Here is an 8252-nt window from a genome sequence, read left to right as displayed (position 1 = left end):
TGCAACTGCCAAAATTCGTTATAACTAAAAAGCACTAAAATCGGGAAAAAAGCGATTAAAAAGCAAAATCATTTTCATCAAAAAAGCATTAAAAGCTGCAAAAAGCATTAAATAAGCACAAAAAAAAGCATCAACAAAATCTGTCAAATGACGTGTTTTTGCATAAATCGTTTCACATTAGATGTTAAAGGTTGGTTGCTTTTATTATTTACAAAGAGCAAAATTTCTATAAATATGAATGACGGTCACTACAACTTTCAGTTTAACTTGAGAGTTATCTAGGGAAATATAGATACTTATATAGAATGTGACTTACCAGATTGCCAACCAGTTCTGTTACATTCTATCAACACTTTCCTTGAGGTTTAAGTTCTTTGCTTTTAACAATTGGACTCCTTGTGAATCTGGTCCCAGTTTTTTTTAAATAATAACTTAACATCTCTATTCTGCGTGTCCGCGTTATTTGCATTGTTTTTAGATTTCTGAAACTTAAATACTGCTTAAACAAATTCTGTTTTTATTTTCAAACTTTTTGTTTCTTGTTTGGAAATGCACCAATAGTAAACTGCAATATTCTACATTTCTACCCACCACTAGTTTTGTTGCTATTTTGAATTATGATTTACTTGGTTGCAAACTAGTTTTGAATCGAATTGTCTTTGTTGAAAGTTTCAGATCCTATTAACTACTTGCAAGCTTCAATATAACAATAATAAATGCCTTTATTAACACTTAAATATCAATAGATTAGATGTGCCTTTTAAGCAATTTGGGCTAATATGTAAAAAAGTTATACAAACTGCAACAAAATTTAAGACTAAATTTTAATTACGTAGGTTGCTTACAAAAACCCAATCAGGTTAAGTAGTGAACTAGATTTTGTTTGGCTAACGTTGGAGGAGAATTATTATTTGACTGTTTTCATATCATTTACTTGGTATACTGAAAGCAGTTTTAGTAAATAAAATAGAAAATCCCTGTAACAGGTATTTTACGTATCAAGGGCTGAAAGAAGAAAATTACGCTCGCAATTAGAGAAAGCGGCTTGACTTGGTCAATAGTACGTACAACATTTTACGCACATATGAGCTTTGGATAAAAAAGTTTCAACTACCTATAACCCACATTTTACTTTCTTCTAACTTCACCGCCCATTGTCGTAAGAAAGATCAAAGGTTCTTGGACGAAAAGTCATTGTTTTTGCCCCGGAATCCAAAGCCTAAACAAAGATTCCAGAGCCATTTGTGCGTAAATATAATAATAGCTGATTCCACCAGTCTATTTTTAATCTAGCTGACCATTTTGTTTGAACTGTGACTTTTGCTCTTCAAGGGTCACATTCAAATTTTACTTTAGCTTATCATATAAATACGTTGATGGTCCATACAGCACAAACGCGTAAAAATATGTAAATAAAATATTTAATTTTGTGTCATTTGTCTCTTTTAAAGAAAATCTTTTGTTTTCTGTATCCAAAGACAGGACCTTATTCCATCTAAAAGCGACTTGCTAAGTGCCCATTATGTAACAAAGACAGATGGTTGGATGGATCTCTTTTAACAATTCAATCAAATCAAAAAACAGTAAATATATTCTAAAAAAATGAATAAAAAAAATTAGTTTAAAGGACATTTTTGAAATCCCCATTAATTTTCCTATCCAATAGCCTGAAAAAACACTACAAAATTTAGTACAGTCAGGAAGACAAGCGGTGTCAAAGTTTAAGTTGCCAGAAACAAAGTTTGAAAGGACCGTGATGAACAAAAACGTCTGTAAAACGCATGTGGAGTGAGGAAATGATAGTTTTAACCACATTTTGAAAATTCCCATTAAATTTCCTATCCAATAACCTAAAAAAACACTACAAAATTTAGTAGTCAGGGGGAAAAGCGGTTTCAAATTTTAAACTGTCACAAACACAGTTTGAAAGGACAGTGATGAACAAATACGTCTGTAAAACGCATTTGGAATGAGAAAATGACAGTTTTAACCACATTTTGGAAATTCCCAATAAATTTCCTCTCCAATAACCTAAAAAAACACTACCAAATTTAGTACAGTCAGGGAGAAAAGCGGTGACAAAGTTTTAACTGCCAGAAACACAGTTTGAAAGGACAGTGATGAACAAAAACATCTGTAAAACGCATTTGCAGTAAGGAAATGACAGTTTTAACCACATTTTGAAAATGCTCATTATATTTCCTATCCAATAACATAACAACCAATACAAAATTTAGTACAGTCAGGGAGAAAAGCGGTGTCAAAGTTTAAATTGCCAGAAACACAGTTTAAAAGAACATTCATGAACAAAATCGTCTGTAAAATGTATTTGGAGTGAGGAAATGACAGTTTTAACCACATTTTAAAAATCCTCATTAAATTTTCTATCCAATAACCTAAAATAACACTACAAAATTTGGTACAGTCAGGGAAAAAAGCAGTGTCAAAGTTTAAACTGCCAGAAACTCAGTTTGAAAGGACAGTGATGAACAAAAACATCTGTAAAACGTATTGGAGTAAGGAAATGACAGTTTTAACCACATTTTTGGAATCCCCATAAAATTTTCTATCCGATATCGTGAAAGAACAATACAAAATTTGGTACAGTCAGAGAGAAAAGCGTTTTTTGTCACTAAAAAACATTTTGAGGTTTACTGTTGAAGCTTGATATCTGAGTTAGAAGGAACATTAGAAAAAACATTATATGAACAATAATCTCTATTATTTCTATATGTTCCGTAGAGATTGTTCCATAGTTAGGACACACTCTGTAAGCTTTTATAACAATTTGGGTTATCCAGTTTATAGATGTATTATTGTAGGACGTTAAAAGCGTTAACCTACAAAGATTAGTAAAACACTCTGGTATTAAAGCAATTTTCATTTCGGCGCTATTTACCTAACGTAAGAAAATATCTGGAAACAACGGAACTTGGCTCGAAGAAAGCGTTATTTCGGTGTATTGTTCTCATTCAGTTTTCCTCACAAAAAGGAATTCAATTTAAGTGTATGCAAGTTGTTTTAGGTGTTTAATTAAAATGCGCACTATCAAAAAACTGTAACTATTACTCTGTTAAAGATAGTCTAAAATAATTGACAGAAAGTTAATAGAACGAGAGGTAAATAATTACTTTTCTATTACATCGTCACTTCATTTTATTGTGAGTTTTACCAGACATATACTTCTTAAACATTACTTTATCCATGAATGATTTATGCAGCAAGCTAGTTTTCCACCTAAGTTATTAAAGTCTCGTACTTCAAAATTAAGTAGTATTATAATAAAATCTCGTTTAGCAAATCCTTCCTTAAAAGACCTAAACACGTGCATGAATATTTTATTGTTTGGAAGATGAGTTTTTAAAAAAGCTCAGTCATACTGATTTATACAGTATGTTACGTGGAACAACTTAATTTAATTCAGATTTGGTAGTGTAAAAAAGTTGTTTTATACACGTACCATATTATTGTAGTCATAACGTGCTTATTTTCTAAACGATACCTTAAATACACACATTCACTGTGGGTTAAAACTAGATTATTTCTATTTGTGCCCGTTAGGAAATAAACAAAATACCGGTAGGGAAATCCATCTAGTTTTAATGATTTAACGGGTTAAAATAACTGCTCTATTGGTTTAGACTTAAAGCTAATGAATAAAAAATATTTAGTGGGTTAATATTTGCTTTTGGGAGGTCTAAACGAAATCGAAACCTGGCAATTATTCCTATTGTTTCCACACCAAATTCGTTTTGATGGATAAATAAGAAAATTTAAATACACACTTTCTTCACCCATTTTAACTTAAAACACTCGTTTGCCATCTAAAATCAATTAAAATAAACGCCTTTAGCAATATCACATTACAACTAATCTTATAAAATATTTACTGTAAACAACACCCACGTTAAAAATACTTTGAAATAAGTCTTTTAAACCAATTTCAGTAAGAGGAGATAACAGTTTATTTCAATCAATCACGTTTTTTTTAACAAAAAAACCTTTTTAGGCAAGTTTTGTTTATGAATTTAGTTTATCAATTAATACTGGCCGAGAATATCGACTTCCACAACTTGCCAGTTTCAGATCACTATTGATTTGCTTGTCTTGTTCGATAAGAAGTTTGCGGAGTTCTGTGTAGCTTCCAGTTACCTATTACAATTTAGAGATTTAATTAAAGGTGAAAACTGTAAAGTTTGGTCAGCTAGAACGAGACCTGTCTTCTTGTTTGTTACCGACATACAATCTAAAGTTTTCAACTGGGGTATAATCGAAACTTTTTATACACCTATTGTTGTAGGAGATTTGTATCACATTACGTATATTTTATTTATAATGATTAAGTTAAGAGTAAGAACAAAGCAGAATATGACAAGCTAACAGAAATTTGATCATGACTTAATTCAGTAAAATCTATTCGATCAAACTTGTTGAAGAATTCTACAAGATTCAACCAGCACATATTGCTTACGCCAACTTTCTATTACTCAACAAACATTAATTTGAAATATAAGTGACTAAAAGCGTTGTACAGAATACCAAAACTTTGTGTATTTAAACTCTTGTCATCAAGTTTCAGTACGTGACCAGATGATAAATCTGATAAAAGAGTCGAATTATATAACCAATGTTTAATATTCATAAAGGAAATTTAATGCATTTTAATGTCACAACACGGCTTTGATGATTTAGTTGAAAATAAATTGTTTCCAATAACAGAAGGTTCAATAGTAACTTATTTGTAGCTGTTTCCGAGTTACGGGAATAATATGAATTGTAGGTATTAATTTTTGTTGTCCGCATTAAAATGATGCAAAATTTAGATATTCTTGATAATATATTGGCTGCAACCAACACTATAAGGTTGAACTTGCTTTCGGAAAAATTGAAAGTCCAGTATGAGAAAGAATATGAACAGTTTTGTGTGTGGCGAAATCAAGTACAAGTTCGAGGTGCAGAAGAAACGGTGTTGCTAGGAAATTTTACAAAACTCGCTGCAGAATATTCTGCTTCGTCCTTATGGCCAAAATATTCCATGTTACATTAGAATTGAAGGAAAGAGTGGAAATCGACAAATACGGCGCTTTAATACGTTTTATCAAGAAGAAAAACGTCGGATATAGAGCAAGAAAATCAAAGGTATTTACAATCAACGAATTTGTACGTTCTGCTCCAGACAAGGAGTTTTTGATGTTAAACGTGGCCTTTCTAATTGGAATTGGAGGAGCCTGCCGAACCAATGAACTAACCAAGATGATCACGGAAGATGTTGACGCTTTAGAGGACAAGCTGAGTGTTACTATTCCCGACTCCAAAACCCACAAGAAACGGACGTTCGCGATAATATCTGAGGGCGAAGTCAATCCTGTGCTTCTATTTAAAAAGTATGCAATGTTAACGCCAGCCCATGTTACTCACCGAAGATTGTTTCTATCATATAGAAAAAGAAAATGTACAGTACAGCCCTGCGGCATTCATTTCTTCGTTAAACTACCTCAAAAAATAGCTGAGTCTTTCACTTGAAAATCCTAATATGTATACTGGTCACTGCGTTAGAAGATCTTCGGCAAATTTTCTTGTTAATGCTGGAGGGGATATATTGGATTTACAAGAACTTGGTGGATGGGAATCAACGAAGGTTGCTAGAGGGTATCTAGAAGAAAGTGTGTCCAAGAAAGTTTCCATTGCTCGCAAAATTCAAATCGGCGATGTCTCCGGCAGTGGATGGCTCCGGCCTAGGGAACCGGATGAAATGGAGAGGAATGCATACTCGGCCATTAATCAGCCTTCAGAAGACATAAATATGATCGTGGACTCCAAAGGCAGTGGAGTATCCATTAAGTTTGAAAACTATCAAAAAATTGCTTTGAATATTCATGAAAGTCGTTGTAATATTATTCTGTTATCGAACCTGTTGTCCTTCGTAACTACGTACGTGAGTAACTAAGGTATTATGAAGGAATTAGTACATTTATGATGTTGATAATTATTAATAAAGATTTCATATAAAATCGTTTTAATCTTCAATGATAAAAGGGTTTAAGGAGCTTGATCTGCGGGAATGGAATTAGTTTGACATTGTTTTCAGTTTTCATTTTTTATGCTAAATTAAACATAAACTCCTGAATTAATCATCTAATAAACTGATCAAGCATCAAATCAAATCAAAAAATGTATCTAAAGTAATTCGTATTGGCTTCGGTAACATTTTTGTAAATTAACATAACGTTTATAAAAATTTAGGCTTTATACCACAAACCCATTAGGCTGAAGTACTTTCTACTGCACGCTATTACCAATTTGAGTTTGTACTTTCAATGGTCGTACCCAGTCATTTTAAAGATAATTCGGTTGTAATATGAATTTGACTTGTTGGAAGGGTTAAAATTTGTAGTAGTAATGGTGTGCCGGTAATGTTTACAAATCCATTAAATTTCAATATGTAATTTAGGTGAAACAGTATATTGTTAACGTGGAATACAGCTTAAAAAGATTTTTTTCCTGCCGTTATTTAAGAACGTTTGAAAGCTTTTCACGTTTTAAGTGAGATTTCCATCTCCAAAAAAAACTTTGATAAGAACAGTCTTTTAAACTTTCGGCTTAGAGAGTTTTTCGTGATTCTGGTTTATAACCCACATCATCTGTGATTTATCAGGTTTTAAAATCACGTGCTGACTATAAATTCTTTCCACAAATACATATTATCATAGAAACACTAAAAACCTGAATTTTACTTAATATTTTAAAAAATGTTGGACTTGAACTTAGATAAACTAAATGGGAGCTTGTAACTTCATAATGTCGTGGGTGAAATACTTCCATTACATTAATGTAAAGCAAAATTAAGTCAAAAACTGTAAAAGTTGTTCTAGAATGAGTGTTTAAAATTCTGCGTTGATAGTAGGTACGGAAATTTTAATTAAGCATTCGGTTTTGTTACCGAAACAGCCCAGTTTGTCAGAATGCATAGAAAGTCGGTAAAAAAATAAAACGAATTCTCCACGCCCTTTTGAAATGACATTTTTCTGCTTCGAGTTGCATACAACTTTTTGAAATTAATGAAAAAAGTTATTAAGTTCCGAGTTAACTTATTTATTGCCGAACGTACGGAAAATATGAAGTTCAAGGGTGCCAACTTATTAATTCCAACGACAGGCTTATGCAGATATTGTTACGTACGCCGTAGCGTAACGAGTAACATTAATTTTCTTAAGTTTGTTACCGATGCGTGCCTTAGAGCAATATTATCTAGAGAAATTACAGGAATATTGTTTTCAAATATTTTAAAAAACCCGTTTATTAAAATTAGCGATTTACGCAATTTACTCAACAGTCATGAACCCAAAATCAACTGTGGGTTATACAAGTTGGTTTAAATTGATTGTAGGATAATTCAAGAGTGGAAAGCACATTAAAAATAAACTCCAAAGGGTCATATAAACTGTAGTCGAAAAGTGTCAAAAAAGTTACTCAAATGAAATTTGCCATGCATGGTCATTTAGAATATTTTTCAGTTTTTTAAAAATAATCTGGACAAATACGGGGGCTGTTCAAAAAGTTTGACAGCTTTAAATTTCTTTAAACTAATTTTTTAATCGTTCTGATGGGGCACATGTGATAGCCCATACTTTTTCCTAAGAAAAGTTTGTCTGAACATTTCTTTTTTCATTTTGCCTAGTTTTTCAGATACCGTCATTTTTATACGCTAACCCATAATGAAAAAATTAGTATCTGTCCAAATTATTTTAAAAAATTGAAAAAAACGCCAAATGATTACTTCAAAATGATGAACAAGCATGCCAAATGTCATATGAGTTTTATATTAGTTTATTAATTAAGATAAAAAAACTATTTTCTTGGGGCATATACTTAGTGCCCGCTAGCTTCGAAAGGGGGCACTTTTCAACCATAGTTTATGACACTTTGGCGTTTATTTTTTATGTACTTATTTCTACGTTTCTAGACGAGAAGTATCCTAGAATCAATTTGGTCCTACTAGGATGGCGTAAGCGTCGTGATCTTATGTTACTCATGTTGTGTTTTTAGCAGTTTCCCTCCATTCCTCTCTATCTGACGTGCTTCTAATGCTGTCTTGGAAAGATTTTCCTGTAAACTGCTTTACCTGGTCCAGCCATCGTTTTGGAGAACGTCCTCTAGGTCGTGTTCCCTCTACCTTCCCTTGGATCATAACTTTTTCGAGATTGTCATCTTTCCTCCTGCTGACATGTCCAAAATACTTGAGAATCAGTTGT

This window comes from Ips typographus, linkage group LG2 (assembly GCF_016097725.1).
Source record: "Ips typographus isolate SLU linkage group LG2, UJ_Ityp_2.0, whole genome shotgun sequence".
NCBI classification, from domain to species: Eukaryota; Metazoa; Arthropoda; class Insecta; order Coleoptera; family Curculionidae; genus Ips; species Ips typographus.
This window is presented reverse-complemented; position numbering follows the sequence as displayed.